Raw genomic sequence first — 26373 nt, 5'->3', positions numbered from 1 at the left:
GGTTGTTCAGAAGTCACAAGTTATATGAAACTTTAATAATCCACTAGTTTAGCTCAGTAGATAGTTTTCTGTTATTATTATTCAAAGAAAAAAATAACCCAAGAATATTCCTAGTTTTCTCCATCTACTAACCCTGAAAAAAAAACTTGTTTTTTTTTACCTTGCTTGGGTAGTTTTTTTGCTACCCCCTCTTATAACCTGAGAGTTTCTTCTAGGGCCCAAAGAGAAAGATTTTGTGGGTTTATTATGTAGAATAAAGAAACACAGACGGAAAGGAAAAATTAAGTGGCATGCTTAGACCTAGAAGAGGAAGAATTTTTTTTTCGGAGCTGGGGACCGAACCCAGGGTCTTGTGCTTGCTAGGCAAGCGCTCTACCTCTGAGCTAAATCCCCAACCCCCAAGAAGTTCTTTTAGAATTAAAAAAAATTTTTTTTGAGAACATTATTAGGGGCATCCTAAATTTTGAAGAAATGTAAGTTTTAGAAAGCATGAAAGACTGGGAAGATCACTTAATATGTAAGGTACTTGCTCCACTAGTGTGATGACTAAAATTTTGTTCTTTTTCACCTACACAGTGTTGAGTGGGCAGTCTACTGTAATTACAGCACTTAGGAGAGAGAGACAGGATCCCAGGGGGAAGCCAGTCTAGTCAAATCTGCAAGCTCTGGGTCAAGTGAGGGGCCTGACTTCAATATATATGCAGAGAGGAGTCAAAGAAGATGCCTAATATCAAGTTCTGATCTCCACACAGATGTGTACACACAGGAATTCACACCTGCACACGTACATTCATCCACACACATGAGCACACATGCACATATGCATGTGCATCATACAAATAAATACCAACATGTAACTGGCTTATTGGTCATCTGTACGTGAATTTAGGGCATCTGAAGCAAGTGGTTTTGTTCTTTTCTGGATGCTGGATTGCATTTTGTTGACTATGCAGGGCTGAGACTTAAGTAAGCTCACATGTATGACCTTGAGCATGCTAACATGTGTGTGAACGCCAAGTATAATTTAACTTTAAAGGACTGATTCCCTCCCCGTCCCCCTCCATCTTGTTTCTGAGATTCAAAGTCAAAATTTTATTTTGCACTCTTTCAAATTCATTTCTCAGGACTTTGTTCTAGAGTTTCCTTCCTGGTAAAACCATCCTGGCCTTTCTCCTTTCCTGGGCGATGCGGGCGATGCAGGCGATGCGGGCGATGCGGGCGATGCGGGCGATGCGGGCGATGCGGGCGATGCGGGCGATGCGGGCGATGCGGGCGATGCGGGCGATGCGGGCGATGCGGGCGATGCGGGCGATGCGGGCGATGCTGACGCTTCATCTGTTAGGTCTCACTACTGTCTTGACAGATTTCTCTCATTGATCCCATCACTCTTGCCTTGTTTTCTTGGCCACCTCAACTGGCAATCTGTTCTGCAAGGCAAGAACCACCATTGTAGCTCCAGAGCCTGGTACACAGTAGGTACTTAGTGTCTGGCTGTTGAACAGGCAGTATCGTGGTGAATTCTCCCAGGAGTTGCTACTTACATTTCATTCCGTGCCTATGGATGACCATGTTTTTAAAATGCTTCTTTTCAGTGGGAGTGAAAAAAAAACCTTATAAAGGTCCCAGCAGGTTCCCTGCTAACCCCAGAGCTTGTACTCTGCAGACTGTATAGTAATAAAAGCTGGCTTGGGAGACAGGAGGCAAAACATCACACAGGATGTTAATGTGTATGTTCTAATTTCTATGCTGGGCGGAGGAATCCCTGTTGCTTAGTGTATTTTAAACAAGCGAGCAAGCAAGCAAACAAACAAATGTAAAACAAATGAGAACCATGTGTGACTTAATGGCAAAAAGTATCATAAGCCAAGGGTCTTTTATGAAGACTATCTAGGAGTTGTAATGTAATGAGACAAAAGATTATAATTAGATATGGAATACTGTTCGTTTATTACTCCTGCATGTCTGAGATTCCTGCTGTGTTCTTCTGATAACTAACTTATGAAGTAGTCATGAATAATAGTGTTTGGTATTTTTTCTTTTCCCATTTTTTTTGGCACACACAAGTTGCATGTGTATGTTTGAATGTGTGTGAGCATACCTGTGTGTCTGAGAGAGAATGTGCATGCATGTGTATGCACGTGCATGGGGAAGCCTGAGGTCAATGTCAGGGATCCTCACTAACCACTATTCTGTGGTATTCACTGAGGCAAGGTCTCTCAATCAAGCCTAGAGCTTGTCAATATGGCTACTGTGGCTAGCCAGCTTGTTCCAGGAAACCTCTGCTTTTGTCTTATGAAGCTGAAATTGTAGGTGTGATACCATGGCCAGCAGAAATTTACATGGGTTCTGGGGATCCAAATTCAGGTTCTTATAAGTGTGAGGCAACAGCTTTTACTACTGACCCATCTTATGAGTCCCAGTGGGGTAGTATTTTAAGTATTAGTATTTAGTATTAAGTATTAGTATTTAGTGCTAGCTTTTCATGCCTAGATACCTAGGGAGAAAAGTATTCATATTTCATGTAAAGATCTAGTTTTTTTAAATGTTTTTTAACTCTTAAAAATTGTGTGTGCATGTCCCCATGTGTGAGTATACCCAAATATGGGCAGGTATCGGTACAGTCCAGAAGACATTTGGATCTGGAGTTACAAGGCAGTTGGAAGCTGTCCAAACTCAGTGTTAGGATCAAACCCCAGTCCTCTCAGAAAGAGCAATAAGAGCCTTTAACTATGGCACCATCTTTCTAGCCCTGAATATTCCTTAATAATGATCTCCGGCAGGCGATCTTGGAATTCTAGTATGCCTACAAATAACTGGAAGGTCTAGAGGTTTTAACAATTTGAATTTCTGGAACTATCTCTCAACAAACTCTGAATTAATTGGATTTGGTTGCATGGTTTCCAGAAAATTATTTTGTGATTGATCATTTTGGGGATATTTTGATGCATGTGACCCAAGACAAATATTTCAAGATATGACTTTGGTCATGTTCTTTTGTACCTTCAAGATAAGCTGCAGACTTCTCAGTGTTGTAGAGATTGACAAGGAGCCTGGAGATGCTCCCAAGAAGAGCATCAGAAATAGTTAGACTCATGGAAAGATTGATTAGAGGTATTTACTGGGTTTAAAGGCTCTAACTGTGCCTAATCCTTAAAGCTTGGCTCAGCAACAGCTAATGGGAGAGGCAGTAATGCTATACAAATATTTGAACAGCATAAGCATCAAAGATGGAGGGGAAATTATTTAGTTTGTTAGAAGACAGTATGAATAAGAGTAGCTAAAAATGACCTCCAGGCTAAAAGGAGGATTAGCTGCCAAAAGCAAAGCGATTAGGTTTCAGAGCAGACTCTTAACAGAAGTGATAAATCAATAGACATAAACGTGTAAAGACATTGATCAACAAATGAGTTCATTTCATTATCTTTTAAAGAACAGGGAAGGATCGACTCTAAGTTTACGCTTTCTCCAGTGTTGCTAGGCGGTACTCACCTGGCTCTCCCATTTGTTCTCACACTTGTTCTTATTAGGGTCTTGGCCAGTTTTGATTCTTCAAACTGGAAGACTTTTTACTCCTTCTTTTACTTAATTCAAATACTTACTATCATCCTTTTGAGGATTTCTTAAGGTACGATTGTAGGTTCTGGGTAGGAAGTCTGAGCTATGTTCTTAGCGAGTTGTTATTCTAAAATATTGCCATGGTTTCCAACTCTTCCTAACTGGGATTGGTTGAATTGTTTGTCCATCTTTGTCCCACTAGGGAGGGTCAAACAGTCCTTTACTTTGAACTAACCCACAAGGCAAGCCACGAGGTCAAATAGAGTTATAGAAGTTAGCAAGCATGAGCCTTTCTCTAGTTACTGGTTTTATCCTCCACCCACTACTACCTCCCTCTACTCCCTTTATTATGAACTCAGTCAAATCTTCATTCAACTTGGCCACAGCTCACCTCTATCCCCCTTTCTACACTGTGGAAGGACCTATAAGTAAGCAGGTTGGATCATGTTCTTGAGTGCTGTGTGCTGCTCTCAGAACCGGCAGCTCTTGAGTAGACAGATAGAAAAGATGACAATTGTCAGGTGAAAGAAGAAGGCAAGATCCTCAGACAGGAAATATAGTATTATTTCTTGCCTAAACAACAACTAAGCAGCAGCAGCAACAGCAACAACAACAACAACAACAACAGCAGCAACAACAACAACAACCCATGACCTGTTCTTTTTGCTTTCTGGACTTCTCTTTCCATTTCTGGTTGCATTGTAATTCTTCATGACCATCATTCAAGGTTGATAGTCACTTACACACACACACACACACACACACACACACACACACACACACACACACCATACTACTTACTCTTACCCATGGCCAAATGGTCCAAGAAGGGGTAGCAGGAAGTGATTGGAAGTGGGCAGGGGTCTGGTTGCTTCTTAAATAAGGGTGGTCCTTCAGAACCACCCTGGACTTGATCCTGCTTCTCCTTGGCTCTCCCCTCATGAAGTGGCCTCTGGGCTGCTTCTTCTCCATCTGTTTGAACATGGAGCTCTTTGTTGTCATTGCCAGCTGAGACACAGCCCTGACACTTTACATGATTCATTTTCTTTAATTTTCATCACGATCACCTATGAGCCTCTAGCCTCCTGCAGCTGGCAAAAAATAAATATGGCCTATACCGTATAGAGATCTGCCATTTCTGATTTCTGGATATTCTTTCTTGTAAAAGGACAAAGTAACCTGGAGCACAAATACTGGGCTTTGGGATTTAAGAAGAAGTTTAAAAAGATGTTTTGTGATCCATGATCATCTTGACTGAATGAAAGCACTGAGCCAATCTTTGTGAAGGGAACACATGCAGATGTTTTACAGTGGTGAATGAGGTGCACACAACCTTCCCTGACCCATCTCTCTCGAATACTTCCATAAGCTGCATAGGAAGGAAGATCTCTGGTGCTAAATGTTAAGTCTGGACTGTACCATGCACTGCCATGGCGAAACCTGCTCATGGTGATCAAGCACCTGAAATTTAATTACTTTGGACCAAGATAAGCTACTAAGTGTACAATAGGCACTGGATTAAAATTATAGGAAGAAAGAATGTAAAAAATATTATTGATAAGCTGTATGTCGCTTTCACAGGAAAATAACAGTTTAGAAACAGTGGGGTCAAATCATCTCAGTAGTATTAGCTTCATTCTCTGTGGCTACTGGGTAATTTAAATTATGCATGCACTTGCAGACATTTCTGTGGCAAAGTGTTGTACTAGAGGAAAGATATCTAAAAATATGTGCTTTTAATTAACTGCACATCACAGTCCTACAGCTCCTTTATTTGTATTTTTTCCTGGACTGCTTATGTCTACCATTTAAGCGAGTTTAGAATTAAGTCGTCAACTTTGCTTTAAAAACATCTGGCATGGAACACCCGGCGTCATTATTTTTCTGCCATGACCATGTTGCTATAGGAGCAAAGTTATGCTACAATAAAGCACAACTTGAGCTAATAACTTGTATATGAAAATAGTTACATCTTCATTGTGCAAGCCACAAGGCACCTATACAGTTTCATAGCAAACACTAATCTCTTTTATAATGATGCTTGCTTATTCATTTGGCATGCCTTTATTATTATTAATATAGCAACGAACATTCTCTGCATATCAGAACGCAAGTATCTATTTTAGATAATCAAACTTATAAATCTTGTGACTGCTTTACATATAGCCAATTAAGTCCCCTTCCTCAGAATCTCTGTAGACCACATGATCCAAAAAAGGATGGCCAGATATCTTTACAATGCTTTTGACAGTCAGGGGAGCTGAGGAGACGAGTGGAGAGGCACACTTGATTCAGTTGCCCAGCATCCTGCTCATTTTAAACAATAGGAAATGTTTCTCAGTTTTGAAACTTAGAAACTCTTCATCCACCATGTCAAATTGCTCGGCACACTTCAGTGGAATGCTTCCTCACACATGAGCAGACTCCTTTAGAAGTCTGATGTTCTAATCTGACAAGGAGTTTTTTTTTTTTAAATAAAACAATCAGGATATATGGTAATACCTCATAAAGTATTCTAATGGCATTTCATACTGTCTATGCATTTTGCTTTCTTTGTAGCTTACAAGTCCACTGTGGTGGTGGTGGTGGTGGTGGTGGTGGTGGTGGTGGTGGTGATGGTGGTGGTGGTGTGTGTGTGTGTGTGACAGAGAGAGAGAAGAGAGAGAGAGAGGGAGGGAGACACACACACACACACACGCACACAGAGAGAGAGAGAGAGAGAGAGACAGAGAGACAGAGAGAGAGACAGAGAGAGAGACAGAGAGAGAGACAGAGAGACAGAGAGAGAATATTTATAAAATCGTGGTGCATTCAGTGTAGCCAACAGGGAAATTATTACCATGGGTGGTTTTTTTTATTTTCATTAACTATTTTTTAGCTTTACATAAATATATGAGTATAAATACGAAAGTTCCCTTGTTATATTTGTAACTAAAGGTATAAACCACATATAAGCCCTACCTATCCACTCAAAGAAATTCAGAACCACTCACTGAGCAGAGAGCCGGAGACAATATACCAGAATCACTGGGAGTTGCTTCAATCCTACAAAATCAAGGTCCCAGTAAAACACAGACCTTTAGAAATGCAATATTTTTCAAATAAATATTCTTAGTCATGATTTTTAATCACAGTTTGATTGTTATTATTTAAATGTGTATTGAATGATCTCCTGTATCACTATCTATAAAATATATATTTTGGAAAGGTAGAAGTATGTCTGTATGTGTGTGTATGTGTATGTGTATGTGTGAGTGCATGTGTCTGTCTCTGTGTTCATGAGTATGCATTCCTAATGAAGCCCTAGTATCTAAAATTTAGGATGGTTCTTGCTGACATTTTCAGACATGTTTACTGTTTTGTTTTATCCTCCTCTCCCTTCTGTATTTATTTCCCTCTCCTCTCCTTATTTAACCCCCCCCATTGGACCATTTTCTCCTTTAGGCCATTTGTGCCCTAGTGCCACCCCTCTATTGCTCTGCTAGTCCCTGTAGTGGTCCCCGCTTACTTTCGTAGTTACTGAGTCATTTCAGGTTATAGATTCCATCTAAAAACGTGGAACTAGGTACATCAGATGGGAGAGAACAAGTGACATTTGCCTTCCGGGTCTGAGTTTCCTCACTCAGTAGGATATTCCTAGTTTTTTTCTATTTATCTTCAAATTTAGTTTTTTTGTTCCAGATAAATAGTGTCCCATGGTGTCTGCGTACCACTGTGTGATGGGTCTTCTTCCTTTCTCTGTCAGTGAAGGGATTGGGGAAGGAAGGCGAGAATGGACAGTGAAGGGAGAGGTTGTTCTGTTACCTACAGTTTGCATCTGCCTTGATGGGCATAGTTCTTCTCTACAGTAAACGGATCTAATTCTGCCCAGGCATTTCCAGACAAGAAAGCAAGAACATATTCAGTGGATTCTTTCTTACTCACGCAACATAGGTCAGCTAGTGGAGATAATTCAAAGTCTTGGCCTGGGGATTAAAGCAACTTCAGGTGAGTTGTGGTCCCCAGCTTTTGTCTTTTCTGTTGCTTTAGGGAAGCATGTTGGGGGGGGGGTCAGGCAAATGGAATGGGTGTAGCTTGTGTCAGTCACAATGATTCATGTGTTACTACTGCCACCGACACTCTTCCACTCACTCTCGTGTCTCTTCTTTCCCTTATCCATCCTTAATTCCGTGACCATTTCAAATAAGCCATTTAGAAGAGATTACTGGGGCATACTGCTGGAATTCTCTGAGTGTTTTCTTGCCGCCCTATTCAAATTATTTGGCTCAGCTCTTTTTAAATATAGCTTGTAGCCCGTCGGCTCTCAGACAGAATAATATCAAACTGCTCCTCTACTCTGTTTTAATTCAATTGCACAGGACATAGTGTAATGAGCTTGGAAACCAGATTGAAAAAAAAACAGAGCAACAGAGACAGACAGTACCTTTGCGTTTATGTTATGCCTTATAAATTTCAGTTACTCTGATTGGCTTCATTTTAACTGAGAAAAATATAATCCACCATAGATGGCTATCAGTGCTCAAAGTCAGCCGAGACTACCTGCGATGGTATTCAGTAATTACAGCCTTGCAGTTTCTGGGAGAATCCATCCCCACCAGACCGGCTGTCTCATGTCCCCATTTATAACACTGTTCATTATATTCAACCCACTGCCATCACTCTGGAGCCTTCAAAGTTGTTCTGGAGGCTACCTTACTGTAGGACATGGATAATGAAATAGTTAGATGTGACTTGTATTATAATTGCCTCACCTAACCCCATTTAGCTTGAAAAGTAGACTTAATAAAAGCGGGAGTGAAAGGCACTTTATGTTTTTAATAAGGAGTCTCATATGGTATTACCTGCTGTTTTTCATTGTGTGTCTCGTTTCCTGGTTTTCCTTTGAGATACATGACAGGAGAAAGCCAAGCACATCTCTTAATCTTAAGGCTCTTTAAGAATCTATTGCGGTAATCTACCGAAATCGATCGATAACTCCAAGCTAACAGGGAGACTTCTAGTGTACCTATGTGTGCTTATACAGTCGGGCAGACCTGTCCCTGGCAAGTGAAGGCCTCCATGCCTAAGAAAGCAGAGGATTCCACTGTCTAATAATTTAATGTTCTGTTTGCAAAAGGTAATTATAAAACTCTCATTCCATCTCCTGCTCCAATGGGCTCAGGATGAATTTAAAATGGATTAAGAGGAAATGGATAAGACGTTCTGTATTGCTGAACTCTGCCCAGTGTCATGATATGCAAACAGTGAGCAGAGCTCGGAAGCGACTAAACACACACTGAGGAGATGACAGGGCTCAGACGTGAGAACGCCTGGATCTGCCAGAGAAAAGGGCTCCTAAAAATAGTGCTAACAATTTACAGAAGAGGAAATCTGTCGGTGGTGTAGAAATCTTTGAAGGTAGAGCTGCTCGGAGCTGCGTGCTCTCAACACATTCATGATGTTATGTTTGGAGAGGGGCATTTATTTTCTGTGCATTCATCTCCAGTAAGAAAGCGAAATGGCAGCTGTAGACCTGGAGTACGTGACAGAAAATGACCAGACCGGGAATCAGGAGGTGATGCGGTGCCACTAATTAGCTCTATGACATTTAGCCAGGCAAAGTATCTTCCTAGGCTCGATGTACCAACTGGGTAAATGCTCTATGAAACTGAGAGCAGCCTCTGTCTTCTAAACGGTTGTGCGTGCGTGCGTGCGTGCGTGTGTGTGTGTGTGTGTGTGTGTGTGTGTGTTTTGTAGGTAAGTTGTTGAAGTTTTAGAACTTCACCTAATTCTAGCTAGATTTAGATGCAAAAGTGTTCAAATTTAGGGATCACGTTTCCTTTTCTTTTTAAAAAGATTTGTTTTGATTTTATGTGTATGTGTATATATGTATAATGCATATGTACATGTGTACACACACACACACACACACACACACACACACACACACACACACACCATATAGAAGACAGAGGCTGCTCTCAGTTTCATAGAGCATTTACCCAGTTGGTACATTGGGCCTAGGAAGATACATGTTTTTTTTTTTTTTTTTTTTTTTTTGGTGTGTGTGTGTACGCACACGCGTGCACACACGTGTGTACTTTCCTGGTGCTTTTCTAGCCAAGGAAGGGGGCTCTCGATCATCTGCTAATGAAGTCACAGGTGGTTTTAAGCTGTTGCAAGCAGGTGTTGGGAACTCAACCTAGTTTCTTTGCAAGAGCAATGCATATTCTTCACCACTGAGCCATCTTTCCAGCATGTGGGATCACATTGCTTTCCTGTCATTTGGTCCCTCTTTTTATCTTTAAGTCATTAGTAATTCTAACTCATTCACATTAGCACAACAACTTGTATAACACAGAGATGTAGAAAGAGCCATTCTGTGTGATAGAATCAGGAAGGACATTAAAGTTTGCACCATGTTGTTTCCACAGTACTTTCAATGTATGCTTACAAGCTGATCTTCCTTAGAAGCATTTCTTCCATAAAATTACCTTCTTCTGCACTTGATGTAACATGAGTACAAATCAATGGTGGGACAACTGTGGTCTCTGGATTTAATTCTGGCCATGTTAAACACACTGTTTATGGCTGCTTTACCCTGCACAGGCAAGGCAAAGTGGAATGGAGGTAAATGACTTTTTGTTCACACTCAAAAATTTACTACCTGGTCCTTTAAAAAAAATTGTTTGCCAATCTTTTAAAACATATGTTGCTTCCTGTTAGTTACTTTTCTTGTTGCTATTAAAAAAGAATAACATGTCAAAAGCAACTTAAGGAAGGATTTATTACAGTGGATCATGGTGGGGAAGGCGTAGGGCAGGAGTGAGGCTCCTTGCCTTACTGAATCAACAGTCAGGAAGTGTGTGTGTGTGTGTGTGTGTGTGTGTGAGAGAGAGAGAGAGAGAGAGAGAGAGAGAGAGAGAGGGAGAGAGAGAGAGAGAGAGAGGGAGAGAGAGAGAGAGAGAATTTCAGCTGTCCAGTTTATTTCTCTTATGTTATACAGGCTGGAACTTGAGCTGGGCTCAGAGATTGCTGCTACCTACAATTAGGCAGCCTAATCTAAAAGCTTTTTTTTTTAAAATCAGAATCTTAGTCATTCCATTTTACCACTGATGACTCTAGAGCCAGATGCTGGGGTAAATAAAGCCTGCTAGCTTAGAGAAGCAGAGAAAGCGCCCAGCTGATCTTCCCCCTCATCTGTTTTAAAACCCCTCCTTCAAACCCACTGTCCCTCCCTTCTACTTCCTGTGTATGTCTATCCTCCTGACTCCCTCTTACTCACTTCCTGTCACCTGACTGCTTGCTCTACCTCTTGACATGCGGATGGCTTTATTTAATCCTGTTTACAATATTCAAGCATAAAGCTTTTGGATTAAAGGTATGTGCTAAGGTTGAACCGCACTATGACGAGAAACAGACTTTTCTAGATGACACATTCTTGGGGTTCACAGTGTGATGAAATATCCCGCAACAGAAACTGCCTTACAAAAAATGCCCAAAGGTTTGTCTCCAAGACAATTCTAGGTCTTTTCACATTGACAATCAATATTAATTATGACATAGATCCTTTTCCTATCTTTAAAAAGACATAATAGTCTCCATAATGGATATATCATTGGCTCCACTCTGAAGGTTCAGGTGATTAAATTTTCCAGTGGAGTTCAGGCACCGTCAGATTTAAGGACCAAGATGGTGTTTTCAGGTCTTCAGTTCTCTTCTCTTTAAGGCCATCTCAGGCATTGTTCCCTCTTTGGTCATCAGTTCTGGTCTTCAACTCCTTTTTGTGATGTTAAGGGACCTCTTCGTTTTTTGTTTTGTTTTGATTTTTTTTCCCCTCCAACCACTACAGACAGAAACTCCAGTAGTCTAGTGACCAAGCTTAGCTAGTACCATCTTTTTGGTTTCTACACTGGGTCCTGAAGGAAAGATACTTCCTCAGACCCATGGGCAGTTGACTACAGGGGAGCAAATGCAAGAAACTCAAGCTCAAATGTCCCTGTAAGCAGATATTTCCATCAGTGGCTTTGCTGTGCTGGGCTTCTGGACTTTAGACCTTGGTGGAGGTAATGGTGGGCACACCCACCAAAGAGTTCTTGTACCTCATCAGAAAGGTCATCCTGCCAGTTGTCTCTTAGTGTTATGTTTCTTAGACTGGCATCATCATGATTATGATGTCTTTTCATAACTTATTGTTATGATTTTATCCTCATATGACATAGCACTTGATAGCGTTTCCCCTCTTTTATGCAGTGTTACCTCTTCACTTGAGTAAAGGTTCTCAGCATTTTAGATATTCTAATCCATTTTACACTCTACGTGTTAAAAGTCTTTTTCATCTATTGCCTTTTGACTTTATGGAACCTTTTGTTAATTGAAAAAAAAAGATTATGTGTTCAAGAGTATGAAGAAGTCCTCTCTCTCTCTCTCTCTCTCTCTCTCTCTCTCTTGCTTTTTCTGTTTAGGCTTTTTCATATTTTTCTTTTATTGGATATTTCTTATTTACATTTCAAATGTAAATAAAAACCAATATCCCATCTCCCCTCCTCCTGCTTCTATAAGGGCATTCCCCCACCTACCTACCCACTACTCTCACCTCCTTGCCATGACATTCCCCTACACTGGGGTATCAAGCCTTGACAGGACCAAGGGACTCTTTTTCCATTGATGCCCAACAAGACTATCTTCTGCCAAATTTGTGGCTGGAGTCATAGGTCCATCTCTCTGTACTCTTGGAATGGTGGTTTAGTCCCTGGGAGCTCTGGGAGGGTCTGGTTGGTTGATATTGTTGTTCTTCTTATGGGTTTGCAATGAAGGAGTCATTTCTAAATGGATAAATATATTCAAGTCTTGTTGACTGGGAAGACTTGGGTGAAAACACTATTAAAAATTAGGTTCATCTCCATAAACACATTTTATGTGGTCATCAGAAGAAATTTTATTATTTCATTGTTGTATGATCTTCTTCTGGGAGATGTGAATGTTTTTATACATCAATTAAAAATAAATTTAATAAAAATTAAGTAACAAAAAACACCAAATGAAAAAGCAAAGGTACGCATGAAAGCTTTTGGATATGACAGATGTGTTTACTAATCAGGTCGTGGGTGATATCAAGGGTGTATACATATACTGCATATGTTAGTACCTCAGAAATATGAAAGCAAAAAAACAAAACAAAACAAAAAGAAAGCAGTTTGTAGTTTGTAGTTAAAGACCAAGATCCATGAACACTTAGAACACCAGACTACAGAAATTACTTGTAATGATGCACATTTTTTCTTAATCATATTAGAAGACACTTCACTTTATTTTTTCATGTAAGTGTACGAAGGAGAGAATTGTATGTGTGTGCTCGTATGTGTTTGTGTATAATGGGACTTGTTTGCATCATAACCTTAAAGGCATAATGAAAACAGCTTTGTGTATTTAGTAGATTCACAATAAGACATGCATGGAAAAGCAACAGGCAAAAAGAATTCAATTTATAATATTTTCTTTTTAGAATTCCAACTTAACACAGTTTTAATTATCCACCAATATAATTTTCTTTTAGATAATGGTCACATTGAGGCAAGACAGCATTGTTTTAAACTTGTGCCTACTGATAGCTTTTATTTTTTATAATTACAGTATAACTCCATTTCTTCTTCTAACCCCTCTCACGTGTCTCACTGTTGCTCTCTTTCTCAAATTCATGGCCTCTATTTCTTTATTCATTATATATATATTCATATATATGTACTCATATATATGTATACATATATCCATCTATAACATATGTATACCCATATATGTTCCTAAATATATAAATATAACCTGTTCAACTTTATTGCTTTACCTATATGTACATTTTCAGTGTTTTGGATAACCAATTGATGTGGCTTTACCGAGGAAGACTCTTCTGCTCTTAGCATTCTGTATTTGCTGTAGTTCTTTGTCTAGGGTGAGCGCCTCATAAGGTTTCCTGCTTTGTGTTGGCACATTGCCTAATGCTTATTGTGCCACGCTGGTCATTGTTGCAGTTCCAAGTGAGGAAAGCAACTCTCAGGCCATATCTAGGTAGGCCTGAGAGTTGCTTTTTTTACATGACAATTTTCCTGGCACCTTCTGGTCTCATGAATACTCCTTAAAGAGAGAGTTTTCACATCAGATCCAGCTTAGATCAGCCCGATGTCCACAGTACATGGTGCCTTCAGCCATAGGGCATTACCTTCAACAACCGGGAAGCAGCCAAAGGCAACAACAGAAGCCTATGATGCTTTAGGAGTCTCTTGAACAATCCTGATCACAAGCTTCTGCTTGGTGTCGAGGTTTTCATTAGACTGTCTCTGGCTTATTTTCCTGGGGAACATTGTGAGCTCAGACAGGAAAATTTAATTTAAATGACATATTCATATGTGTATACAAGCCTATATGTATTATATATACTTTTAGGTAAATAGATAGTGATATGATTTGTGCCACTCATAAGTTTTTTTCTCTGACGTCCTGGCCATTAACTTAACAGCTCGACCCATGCTAGGTGCTCTACCACTGAGCTATGGTCCTTGACCACCGCTTATAGGTTTTAAAATAAACACGCATAAACTTTTTTGAAATCAATCGAAGCTTTTTGAAAACATGTCTCATTTTCCTTAACCTAGTTTGCAGCTCATTAAGCAGTCTGGGCATAATCACAACCCTGCCAAGAGGGACAGAGGGTAGATAGCTCAAAGTCAATATCTTATTTACCAATGAGTGAATGAATGCAGTGAGATGTCCCATGCCTGTTATTTATTGTGATGAGCGAACAGCATGTCTGGTTAGTACGGTATCTCCTAAAGGAAGGATTAGCGAATGAACGTGATCTCCCAGGCTGGAACAATTTGAGAAATGAGTCAAGTGTGCACACGATTTGTGTGCTTCCCACCCGAGGGTTCCACACTACCTTCCTCGGTGTCAGTAGGCACACAGCCTACTGCATTTAACATACTTGCTGTCAATGCCAGTTAACAGAATTCGAGTGTCCAGAATGTTGAAGCAAGGCAAATTCATCTCCGCCCATGACAGATTTGTCTAACTTTCCTTCTTCTGATTGAAAAACAATAGTGAAAAATACACGAGACCTCCCCTCATCTCCGTGTAATTTAACTCATGAATTTTAGCAATCACTAGGGAGAAACATGAAGAAATAGAAGAACAGAAGGACCTTCTCTGAGGACTCTAAACTAGTAAACGTAAAGGGTGGCGTACAGCAGCAGTAAGCGGCGTCCAGGGGTGTCCAGATGCCTTGCTCTAGGGCTATTCTAATCGCCATGTCCTGCTTACAAGATCCTGCCTGTGTTGGTGTGGCTTTATATTTTATAGGATCATTCTCCATCCCTCCAACATACCTTCATTCATTTTAGCATCCTGTGTCAGTGAGCAGATTCATCCCCACGCTGGCCTACTTTAGATTGCAGACGGACGATATCCGAACTCGCGGCAGTACTCGCGCTCCTGACTTCTGCACTGTCGGCAGCCTGAACCTTCATACTCAGCCCCACCTGTTTTTCCTTACTCTGTTCGCAGTGAGGATGAAAAGCAGCTCCGATTCTATTTTCGTGTTATTAATTGGTCCCATTACTCGGAAACCTTTTAAAAATAGAGCTCCCTCTTATTCCAAGTTTAGCAATCTGTTCATTTCTTTGCCAGTCCAACCCCTTTAATCAGCCGCAGGCTTCACCTTCCACTGCTCTCCAGTGCCTCTGTGGAGCCGAGGATGGGCAAAAGCTTCAAACAGGCCCTGCCATTCAGAATCTCTGCAGAATCCGGTCTGCTGTTCACATGCTTCATTTACCTTCCTCTGTCTCGGAGGTGGCTTGCTGCTTCCTAGAGTGGTGGTTCTAGATCTCAATTCCTCTGCGTACCGTACCGTGTGCAACCAGTGCCAGCTTGTATCTGTAGCTTTCTAGAAAGGCTATCAGCAGAACACATGTGGAAGTCACTGCTCAGTTCTGATGTCTCAAAAGGCATGCTACTGAATTTAGACGCTTGGGACTTTGTTTGTTTGTTTTTGAGATTTTATAACTTGAAAAATATGGGCCTAATTTATGGGTTTGCATTTTACTTCCTTAACAGCCAACACGTATTAGTTTTTTAAAAAGATTTATTTATGTATATGTATGGATGTCTATGTGAGTATATTCCATGCATATGCAGGTAGGTGCCCGCAGAGACCGCAGGAGGGTGTCAGCTCCCCTGGAGCTGAATTCTATAGGCTGTTGTAAGCTGCCTGGCCTAGGTGCTGGCAACTAAACTCAGATCCTCTGGTAGGGCAGTAAATGCCCTTAACCACCAAGTTATTTCTTCAGCTCCAACAATGGTTTAAAAGAAGTAAAGTTTACATTTCTTGTATGATTATGAGATCTTTTCTACTAATTTATTTGTTTGGTTTTCTTCCCGATTTGCCTTTTTTTTTTTTTTTTTTTTTTTTGATGGAGGAAACCACGTATTTTCCATGGACTGTAGAAGTGGATGAAATATTAGATTCTATCTTTGTATCTTTGTTGGAAAGAAACAATGAGCATCAAATTATATCATAAAAAGGCTCTCTAGAACTAAATGTCTGCTTGTATTAATAAAGGAGGTTTTCAACAACAAAGAATAGTCAAAGTGCTGACCTAGAGACTGAAGAAGCAGAGTCCAAGTCTGTGTGTGTCTCCATTCAGTGATACCAAAGATCTTTCTTCACATAGACCTATAGGACGTTGCACAGACAAGCAGCTGTAAGGCTCAAGCCACATACTTTGATGTGATTTTCCACATATTGTTACTAATTCTCATTAATCATTCCACATTCAATCCTTGAGAAATGAGGATTCTCTTATTCCTTACATCCACATCTCTCTTGGTTGAAAGACTTGTAATTTCTAACAACTAGGTCAGTAGATGGAAGATATATGGATCTTTTAAAACATTAAGGAAAGGTTTTTGATAACTAATTCTATTATTTGTCAACTATCTTATAGATGACAGAATAGACTGGCTTTTTTGTTTCCTTTTTACATCCCATTTTGTGTGTGTGTGTGTGTGTGTGTGTGTGTGTGTGTGTGTGGTGTGTATCTAGGTACTGGGAACAAAATTCAAGTCCCCTGCAAGAACAGTATGACATTGAAAGGATAAATAAGCAGGTTCCATGTATTACAATGTAAGACAGACGATACACGTGGCAATGGTCATAAGTGTCCAATGGATAAGCATGTGGCTCTTCTCCTTCGGCAGGTGATAGTGGCAGGGATGGGTGTTTCCACAAAACAACTGCTCCTGCTCCATTTACCCGCAGCGAACTGGTCGTGATCTTTCGGGGTCTGCTCCGCTCCAGATGAGCCCTGGCTAGCATCCTTCTCATCTGTCTTATTTCTATCTGGTGGCAATAGATCTCTGGTTTGGCTCCACTTTATTCTGTTACCTGAGGCAGTTGTCAGTTAATAACAGATAATTGCACGGGACTGGCTGGAAGGATTTATTTACTCTCTCAAAAGAATTATTAGAATCGTTTTTTATGATTAATTATGTGTTTTTTCCCAAATAAGTTGAAATCCTAATCCTCAGTGTCTTAGGATGTGACTTTATTTGGACATAAGTTTTTATATTTTAATTTTATATTTTAATGTGTGTAGGTGTGCACGCATATGCTGTGTGTGTGTGTGTGTGTGTGTGTGTGCGTGTGTGTGTGTGTTTTGCAGGATATTCAATCACACCGTGAACCCCGAGATTGTGCTATTTTCTGGAGAAACCTGCTTTCAGTTGTGGTGTAACTCAGCCTTAGCACCCCACACCTTTAATCCAAGAGCTTTCTGCTTCAATATTGTAAACGGGGTTAAATAAAGTCAACCATAAGTCGAGAGGAAGAGCAAGCAACCAGTTGACAGGAAGTGAACATTGGATCATTAAAAATATATATATATATATATATATATATATATATATATATATAGAGAGAGAGAGAGAGAGAGAGAGAGTGAGTAAAAGAGAGTCAAGAGAATGGAGAGACAAACAGGAAGTAGAAGGGAAAGTCATTGAGTGTAGTGGGAAATATTATAAAAAGGAACACCCCCTTCCGGTCTTAACCAGTGCCCTAAGCAGACCTTGGGCTCTGCCTCCACACCCACTCCCACAACACCCAGAGAAGGCCGGACTCCCTGGCCCTCTAACAGGTCCAGGATCAGAGGTGCTTCGAAACATCCAGATCACAGGATCACAGAGGAAGCTGAACTCCCAGGAGATCAGACACAACCAGGAGTAATAGACCTCTGACACACTCAAGATCACAATTAAGGGCACAACATCCTTCCCAACATCCAGCTTAACTGGGAACACCACAGGATCCAGGGAAACCCAAACCCCACTAGCAAGAGACATGTTTCCTTCCGGCTTGCACTTGTGCCTGGCGCAAATCCAGAGCTCTGGCTCCTCACCTACTCCTGCAACAGCCTGAGAAAGTGCGACTCCCAGGAACTCAGACACAACAGAATCTCAGGAGCTTGGTCACACCAGAATTTCAGGATCCCAGAGGCAGCCAGAATCCCAGGAACTTTGCCATACCCAGGATCTCAGAATCACAAGATCCCAGAATCATAGGTTCATAGAAACAGCTGGACTCTGAGGAGTTCTGACACAAGCAGGATCACAGGAGAGACAGGCTCCAATCAGAGACAACAAGGACAGGTGGCACTAGAGATAACCAGATGGCGAGGGGCAAGTGCAAGAACCTAAGCAACACAAGCCAAGGCCACTTGGCACCTTCAGAACCCAGTTCCCACACCACAGCAAGCTCTGGATACCCCCACACACCGGGAAATCAAGATTCTGATTTAAAATCACATCTCATGATGATGATAGAGGACTTTAAGAAGGACATAAATAACTCCCTTAAAGAAGTACAGAAACCATCCAGGATCTAAAAATGGAATAGAAACAATAGACAAATCACAAAGGGAGAAAACTCTGAAGATAGAAAACCTAGGGAAGAGATCAGGAGTCATCTATCTCTTGTATTCTGTTGGTGTTGCTCAGAGAAGCTCGATAGAAGAGAGAATCTCAGAGGCAGAAGAAACCATAGAAAACATTCACCCAACAGTCAAAGAAAATGCCAAATGCAAAAAAGCTTCTAACCCAAAACATCCAGGAAATCCAGGACACAATGAGAAGACCAAACCTAAGGATAATAGGTATAGAAGAGAGTGAAGACTCCCAAGTTAAAGGGCCAATAAATATCTTCAACAAAATTACAGAAGAAAACTTTCCTAACCTAAAGAAAGAGATGATCATAAACATACATGAAGCCTACAGAACTCCAAATAGATTGGTCCAGAAAAGAAATTCCTCCTGTCACATAATAGTCAACACACCAAATTCTCATCCCACAAAACGTCCACACAATAATCTCAGAGCCAATTGATATTGATATAAACTGCCCACCTCAATAAGACAAATCGTTCTATAATTATCCATCCCTTGTAAGTTACTCATAACTACCTGTGGCATTTAAAGCCATGCAGATCTGGCTTCTCCTTCTCATCATCTTCCTCCTCCTCTCTGTACTCCATGCCCCATCTCCAAAATTCTCTGCCTGCCTTTCCTTTTCACTGTCCAATCGCAGGCCTTGCCTTATCTCATGACTGCCCTCACCTGCATATAGACATCAACCCACAACTGAGTTTGGGTTTTATATTTTTTTTATTAACTTGAGTATTTCTTATATACATTTCGAGTGTTATTGCCTTTCCCGGTTTCCGGGCAAACATCCCCCTCCCCCTCCCCTTCCTTATAGGTGTTCCCCTCCCAACCCTCCCCCCATTGCCGCCCTCCCCCCCATACTCTAGTTCACTGGGGGTTCAGTCTTAGCAGGACCCAGGGCTTCCCCTTCCACTGGTGCTCTTACTAGGATATTCATTGCTACCTATGAGGTCAGAGTCCACGGTCAGTCCATGTATAGTCTTTAGGTAGTGGCTTAGTCCCTGGAAGCTCTGGTTGCTTGACATTGTTGTACATATGGGGTCTCGAGCCCCTTCAAGCTCTTCCAGTTCTTTCTCTGATTCCTTCAACGGGGGACCTATTCTCAGTTCAGTGTTTTGCTGCTGGCATTCGCCTCTGTATTTGCTGTATTCTGGCTGTGTCTCTCAGGAGCGACCTACATCCGGCTCCTGTCGGTCTGCACTTCTTTGCTTCATCCATCTTGTCTAATTGGGTGGCTGTATATGTATGGGCCACATGTGGGGCAGGCTCTGAATGGGTGTTCCTTCAGTCTCTGTTTTAATCTTTGCCTCTCCCTTCCCTGCAAAGGGTATTCTTTTTCCTCATTTAAAGAAGGAGTGAAGCATTCACATTTTGATCATCCGTCTTGAGTTTCATTTGTTCTAGGGATCTAGGGTAATTCAAGCATTTGGGCTAATAGCCACTTATCAATGAGTGCATACCATGTATGTCTTTCTGTGATTGGGTTAGCTCACTCAGGATGATATTTTCCAGTTCCAACCATTTGCCTACGAATTTCATAAACTCGTTGTTTTTGATAGCTGAGTAATATTCCATTGTGTAAATGTACCACATTTTCTGTATCCATTCCTCTGTTGAAGGGCATCTGGGTTCTTTCCAGTTTCTGGCTATTATAAATAAGGCTGCAATGAACATAGTGGAGCACGTGTCTCTTTTATATGTTGAGGCATCTTTTGGGTATATGCCCAAGAGAGGTATAGCTGGATCCTCAGGCAGTTCAATGTCCAATTTTCTGAGGAACCTCCAGACTGATTTCCAGAATGGTTGTACCAGTCTGCAATCCCACCAACAATGGAGGAGTGTTCCTCTTTCTCCACATCCTCGCCAGCATCTGCTGTCACCTGAGTTTTTGATCTTAGCCATTCTCACTGGTGTGAGGTGAAATCTCAGGGTTGTTTTGATTTGCATTTCCCTTATGACTAAAGATGTTGAACATTTCTTTAGGTGTTTCTCAGCCATTCGGCATTCCTCAGCTGTGAATTCTTTGTATAGCTCTGAACCCCATTTTTTAATAGGGTTATTTGTTTCCCTGCGGTCTAACTTCTTGAGTTCTTTGTATATTTTGGATATAAGGCCTCTATCTGTTGTAGGATTGGTAAAGATCTTTTCCCAATCTGTTGGTTGCCGTTTTGTCCTAACCACAGTGTCCTTTGCCTTACAGAAGCTTTGCAGTTTTATGAGATCCCATTTGTCGATTCTTGAGCTTAGAGCATAAGCCATTGGTGTTTTGTTCAGGAAATGTTTTCCAGTGCCCATGTGTTCCAGATGCTTCCCTAGTTTTTGTTCTATTAGTTTGAGTGTGTCTGGTTTGATGTGGAGGTCCCTGATCCACTTGGACTTAAGCTTTGTACAGGGTGATAAGCATGGATCGATCTGCATTCTTCTACATGTTGACCTCCAGTTGAACCAGCACCATTTGCTGAAAATGCTATCTTTTTTCCATTGGATGGTTTTGGCTCCTTTGTCAAAAATCAAGTGACCATAAGTGTGTGGGTTCATTTCTGGGTCTTCAATTCTATTCCATTGGTCTATCTGTCTGTCTCTGTACCAATACCATGCAGTTTTTATCACTATTGCTCTGTAATACTGCTTGAGTTCAGGGATAGTGATTCCCCCTGAAGTCCTTTTATTGTTGAGGATAGCTTTAGCTATCCTGGGTTTTTTGTTATTCCAGATGAATTTGCAAATTGTTCTGTCTAACTCTTTGAAGAATTGGATTGGTATTTTGATGGGGATTGCATTGAATCTGTAGATTGCTTTTGGTAAAATGGCCATTTTTACTATATTAATCCTGCCAATCCATGAGGATGGGAGATCTTTCCATCTTCTGAGGTCTTCTTCAATTTCTTTCCTCAGTGTCTTGAAGTTCTTATTGTACAGATCTTTTACTTGCTTGGTTAAAGTCACACCGAGGTACTTTATATTATTTGGGTCTATTATGAAGGGTGTCGTTTCCCTAATTTCTTTCTCGGCTTGTTTCTCTTTTGTATAGAGGAAGGCAACTGATTTATTTGAGTTAATTTTATACCCAGCCACTTTGCTGAAGTTGTTTATCAGCTTTAGTAGTTCTCTGGTGGAACTTTTGGGATCACTTAAATATACTATCATGTCATCTGCAAATAGTGATATTTTGACTTCTTCTTTTCCGATCTGTATCCCCTTGATCTCCTTTTGTTGTCTGATTGCTCTGGCTAGAACTTCAAGAACTATATTGAATAAGTAGGGAGAGAGTGGGCAGCCTTGTCTAGTCCCTGATTTTAGTGGGATTGCTTCAAGTTTCTCTCTATTTAGTTTAATGTTAGCAACTGGTTTGCTGTATATGGCTTTTACTAGGTTTCGGTATGGGCCTGAATTCCTATTCTTTCCAGGACTTTTATCATAAAGGGGTGTTGAATTTTGTCAAATGCTTTCTCAGCATCTAATGAAATGATCATGTGGTTTTGTTCTTTCAGTTTGTTTATATAATGGATCACGTTGATGGTTTTCCGTATATTAAACCATCCCTGCATGCCTGGGATGAAGCCTACTTGATCATGGTGGATGATTGTTTTGATGTGCTCTTGAATTCGGTTTGCCAGAATTTTGTTGAGTATTTTTGCGTCGATATTCACAAGGGAAATTGGTCTGAAGTTCTCTTTCTTTGTTGTGTCTTTGTGTGTTTTAGGTATAAGAATAATTGTGGCTTCGTAGAAGGTATTCGGTAGTGATCCATCTGTTTCAATTTTGTGGAATAGTTTGGATAATATTGGTATAAGGTCTTCTATGAAGGTTTGATAGAATTCTGCACTAAACCCGTCTGGACCTGGGCTCTTTTTGGTTGGAAGACCTTTAATGACTGCTTCTATTTCCTTAGGAGTTATGGGGTTGTTTAACTGGTTTATCTGTTCCTGATTTAAAATTGATACCTGGTATCTGTCTAGGAAATTGTCCATTTCCTGAAGATTTTCAAGTTTTGTTGAATATAGGTTTTTATAGTAAGATCTGATGATTTTTTGAATTTCCTCTGAATCTGTAGTTATGTCTCCCTTTTCACTTCTGATTTTGTTAATTTGGACGCACTCTCTGTGTCCTCTCGTTTGTCTGGCTAAGGGTTTATCTATCTTGTTGATTTTCTCAAAGAACCAACTTTTGGTTTTGTTGATTCTTTCTATGGTCCTTTTTGTTTCTACTTGGTTGATTTCAGCTCTGAGTTTGATTATTTCCTCCCTTCTACTCCTCCTGGGTGTATTTGCTTCTTTTTGTTCTAGAGCTTTTAGGTGTGCTGTCAAGCTGCTGACATATGCTCTTTCCTGTTTCTTTCTGCAGGCACTCAGCACTATGAGTTTTCCTCTTAGCACAGCTTTCATTGTGTCCCATAAGTTTGGGTATGTTGTACCTTCATTTTCATTAAATTCTAAAAAGTTTTTAATTTCTTTCTTTATTTCTTCCTTGACCAGGTTATCATTGAGTAGAGCATTATTCAATTTCCACGTATATATGGGCATTCTTCCCTTATTGTTATTGAAGACCAGTTTTAGGCCGTGGTGGTCCGATAGCACGCATGGGATTATTTCTATCTTTCTGTACCTGTTGAGGCCCGTTTTTTGACCAATTATATGGTCAATTTTGGAGAAAGTACCATGAGGAGCTGAGAAGAAGGTATATCCTTTTGCTTTAGGATAGAATGTTCTATAAATATCCGTTAAGTCCATTTGGCTCATGACTTCTCTTAGTCTGTCGACATCACTGTTTAATTTCTGTTTCCATGATCTGTCCATTGATGAGAGTGGGGTGTTGAAATCTCCCACTATTATTGTGTGAGGTGCAATGTGTGTTTTGAGCTTTAGTAAGGTTTCTTTTACGTATGTAGGTGCCCTTGTATTTGGGGCATAGATATTTAGGATTGAGAGTTCATCTTGGTTGATTTTTCCTTTGATGAATATGAAGTGTCCTTCCTTATCTTTTTTGATGACTTTTAGTTGGAAATTGATTTTATTTGATATTAGAATGGCTACTCCAGCTTGCTTCTTCTGACCATTTGCTTGGAAAGTTGTTTTCCAGCCTTTCACTCTGAGGTAGTGTCTGTCTTTGTCTCTGAGGTGTGTTTCCTGTAGGCAGCAGAATGCAGGGTCCTCGTTGCATATCCAGTTTGTTAATCTATTTCTTTTTATTGGGGAGTTGAGGCCATTGATGTTGAGAGATATTAAGGAATAGTGATTATTGCTTCCCGTTATATTCATATTTGGATGTGAGGTTATGTTTGTGTGCTTTTCTTCTATTTGTTTTGTTGCCAAGACGATTAGTTTCTTGCTTCTTCTAGGGTATAGCTTGCCTCCTTATGTTGGGCTTTACCATTTATTATCCTTTGTAGTGCTGGATTTGTAGAAAGATATTGTGTAAATTTGGTTTTGTCATGGAATGTCTTGGTTTCTCCAGCAATGTTAATTGAGAGTTTTGCTGGATACAGTAACCTGGGCTGGCATTTTTGTTCTCTTAGGGTCTGTATAACATCAGTCCAGGATCTTCTGGCCTTCATAGTTTCTGGCGAGAAGTGTGGTGTGATTCTGATAGGTCTCCCTTTATATGTTACTTGACCTTTTTCCCTTACTGCTTTTAATATTCTTTCTTTATTTTGTGCGTTTGGTGTTTTGACAATTATGTGACGGGAGGTGTTTCTTTTCTGGTCCAATCTATTTGGAGTTCTGTAGGCTTCTTGTATGTCTATGGGTATCTCTTTTTTTAGGTTAGGGAAGTTTTCTTCTATGATTTTGTTGAAGATATTTACTGGTCCTTTGAGCTGGGAGTCTTCACTCTCTTCTATACCTATTATCCTTAGGTTTGATCTTCTCATTGAGTCCTGGATTTCCTGTATGTTTTGGAACAGTAGCTTTTTCCGCTTTATATTATCTTTGACAGTTGAGTCAATGATTTCTATGGAATCTTCTCCTCCTGAGATTCTCTCTTCCACCTCTTGTATTCTGTTGGTGAAGCTTGTATCTACAGCTCCTTGTCTCTTCTTTTGGTTTTCTATATCCAGGGTTGTTTCCATGTGTTCTTTCTTGATTGCTTCTATTTCCATTTTTAATTCCTTCAACTGTTTGATTGTGTTTTCCTGGAATTCTTTCAGGGATTTTTGCGATTCTTTCAGGGATTTTTGCGATTCCTCTCTGTAGGCTTCTACTTGTTTATTAATGTTTTCCTGTGTTTCCCTAAGGGAGTTCATCACGTCTTTCTTGAAGTCCTCCAGCATCATGATCAAATATGATTTTGAAACTAGATCTTGCTTTTCTGGTGTGTTTGGATATTCCGTGTTTGCTTTGGTGGGAGAATTGGGCTCCGATGGTGCCATGTAGTCTTGGTTTCTGTTGCTTGTGTTCCTGCGCTTGCCTCTCGCCATCAGATTATCTCTAGTGTTACTTTGTTCTGCTATTTCTGACAGTGGCTAGACTGTCCTATAAGCCTGTGTGTCAGGAGTGCTGTAGATCTGTTTTCCTCTCTTACAGTCAGTTATGGGGACAGAGTGTTCTGCTTTTGGGCGTGTAGTTTTTCCTCTCTACAGGTCTTCAGCTGTTCCTGTGGGCCTGTGTCTTGAGTTCACCAGGCAGCTTTCTTGCAGCAGAAAATTTGGTCTTACCTGTGGTTCCGAGGCTCAAGTTCGCGTGGGGTGCTGCCCACGGGCTCTTTGTGGCGTCAGCAACCAGGAAGACCTGTGCTGCCCCTTCCGGGAGCTTATGCAGCCTCAGGAGTGCCCACCTGACCAGGCGGAGAGGTCTCTTTCCCACGGGGTCTGGGAGCAGAGAGCTGCTGCGGGCCGGGATCCGCGGGCGTGGGACCTCCGGCAAACACAGGACGTGCCCGGTCCTAGATGAACTCTGCCTCTGTGTGTCCCGATTTCACCAGGCAGCTCTCTTGCAACAGACAAGTTGGTCTTACCTGTGGTCCCGAGGCTCAAGTTTGCTCGCGGGGTGCTGCCCACGAGCTCTCTGTGGTGGCAGCAACCAGGAAGATCTGCGCTGCCCTTTCCGGGAGCTTCAGTGCACCAGGGTTCCAGATGGCCTTTGGTGTTTTCCTCTGGCGTCCGAGATGTATGTACAGAGAGCAGTCTCTTCTGGTTTCCCAGGCTTGTCTGCCTCTCTGAAGGTTTAGCTCTCCCTCCCACGGGATTTGGGTGCAGAGGACTGTTTATCCGGTCTGTTTCCTTCAGGTTCTGGCGGTGTCTCAGGCAGGGGTCCTGCCGCTCCTGGGCCCTCCCCCACGGGAGCCCAGAGGCCTTATACAGTTTCCTCTTGGGCCAGGGATGTGGGCAGGGGTGGGCAGTGTTGGTGGTCTCTTCCGCTCTGCAGCCTCAGGAGTGCCCACCTCACCAGGCGGTCGTGTCTCTCTCCCACGGGGTTTGGTAGCAGAGAGCTGCTGCCCACAACTGAGTTTGAAGGAGGTTTTTTGAGACAGAGTGTGAGAGGGGCATGCCTTCTAGAACACCAGCTGAGGAGAAAGGTCAGCTGGGGGCTTCTCTGGCTTTGTGAGCTAATAGGCTTTTACCCCAGCATTTGACTCGCAAGTCTTCATTGGTGAAATTAAACCATTGAGATTTTGTTCTTTTTTTTTTTACAACTGTGTGTGTGTGTGTGTGTGTGTGTGTGTGTGTGTGTGTGTGTGTGAGAGAGAGAGAGAGAGAGAGAGAGAGAGAGAGAGAGAGAGAACTTTCTACATTGTTTGATAGGGTCTTGTTGTTGTTAACTACTATGTATTCCAGTCTAGGTGGTCTGTGGCTTCAGGGGGATTTTCCTCCTGTCTTTGTGTCCCATCCAATTACTGTGATTACAGGCATGCCCTGCCATG

The 26373-nt window shown here is 41.2% G+C and overlaps 1 protein-coding gene and 1 long non-coding RNA gene across 12 annotated transcripts in view; one reads left to right on the top strand and one right to left on the bottom strand.

The window, feature by feature from the left end:
• Positions 1 to 26373, top strand: part of LOC102553943 (uncharacterized) — a 174592-nt gene that overhangs the window by 12857 nt on the left and 135362 nt on the right. The gene's annotated exons all lie outside the window — the stretch shown is intronic.
• Positions 982 to 15409, bottom strand: LOC147996511 (uncharacterized). Its single transcript, XR_015672491.1, has 3 exons — positions 14910 to 15409; positions 4363 to 4527; positions 982 to 1427 (listed from the first exon to the last, which is right to left on the bottom strand). It is a non-coding gene; the product is annotated as an uncharacterized LOC147996511 (long non-coding RNA).

This window comes from Rattus norvegicus, chromosome 2, assembly GCF_021556685.1.
Source record: "Rattus norvegicus strain SHRSP/BbbUtx chromosome 2, alternate assembly SHRSP_T2T, whole genome shotgun sequence".
Taxonomy (NCBI): Eukaryota; Metazoa; Chordata; class Mammalia; order Rodentia; family Muridae; genus Rattus; species Rattus norvegicus.
The sequence above is the reverse complement of the archived record's forward strand: the minus strand, read 5'-3'. Positions and strand labels throughout refer to the sequence as shown.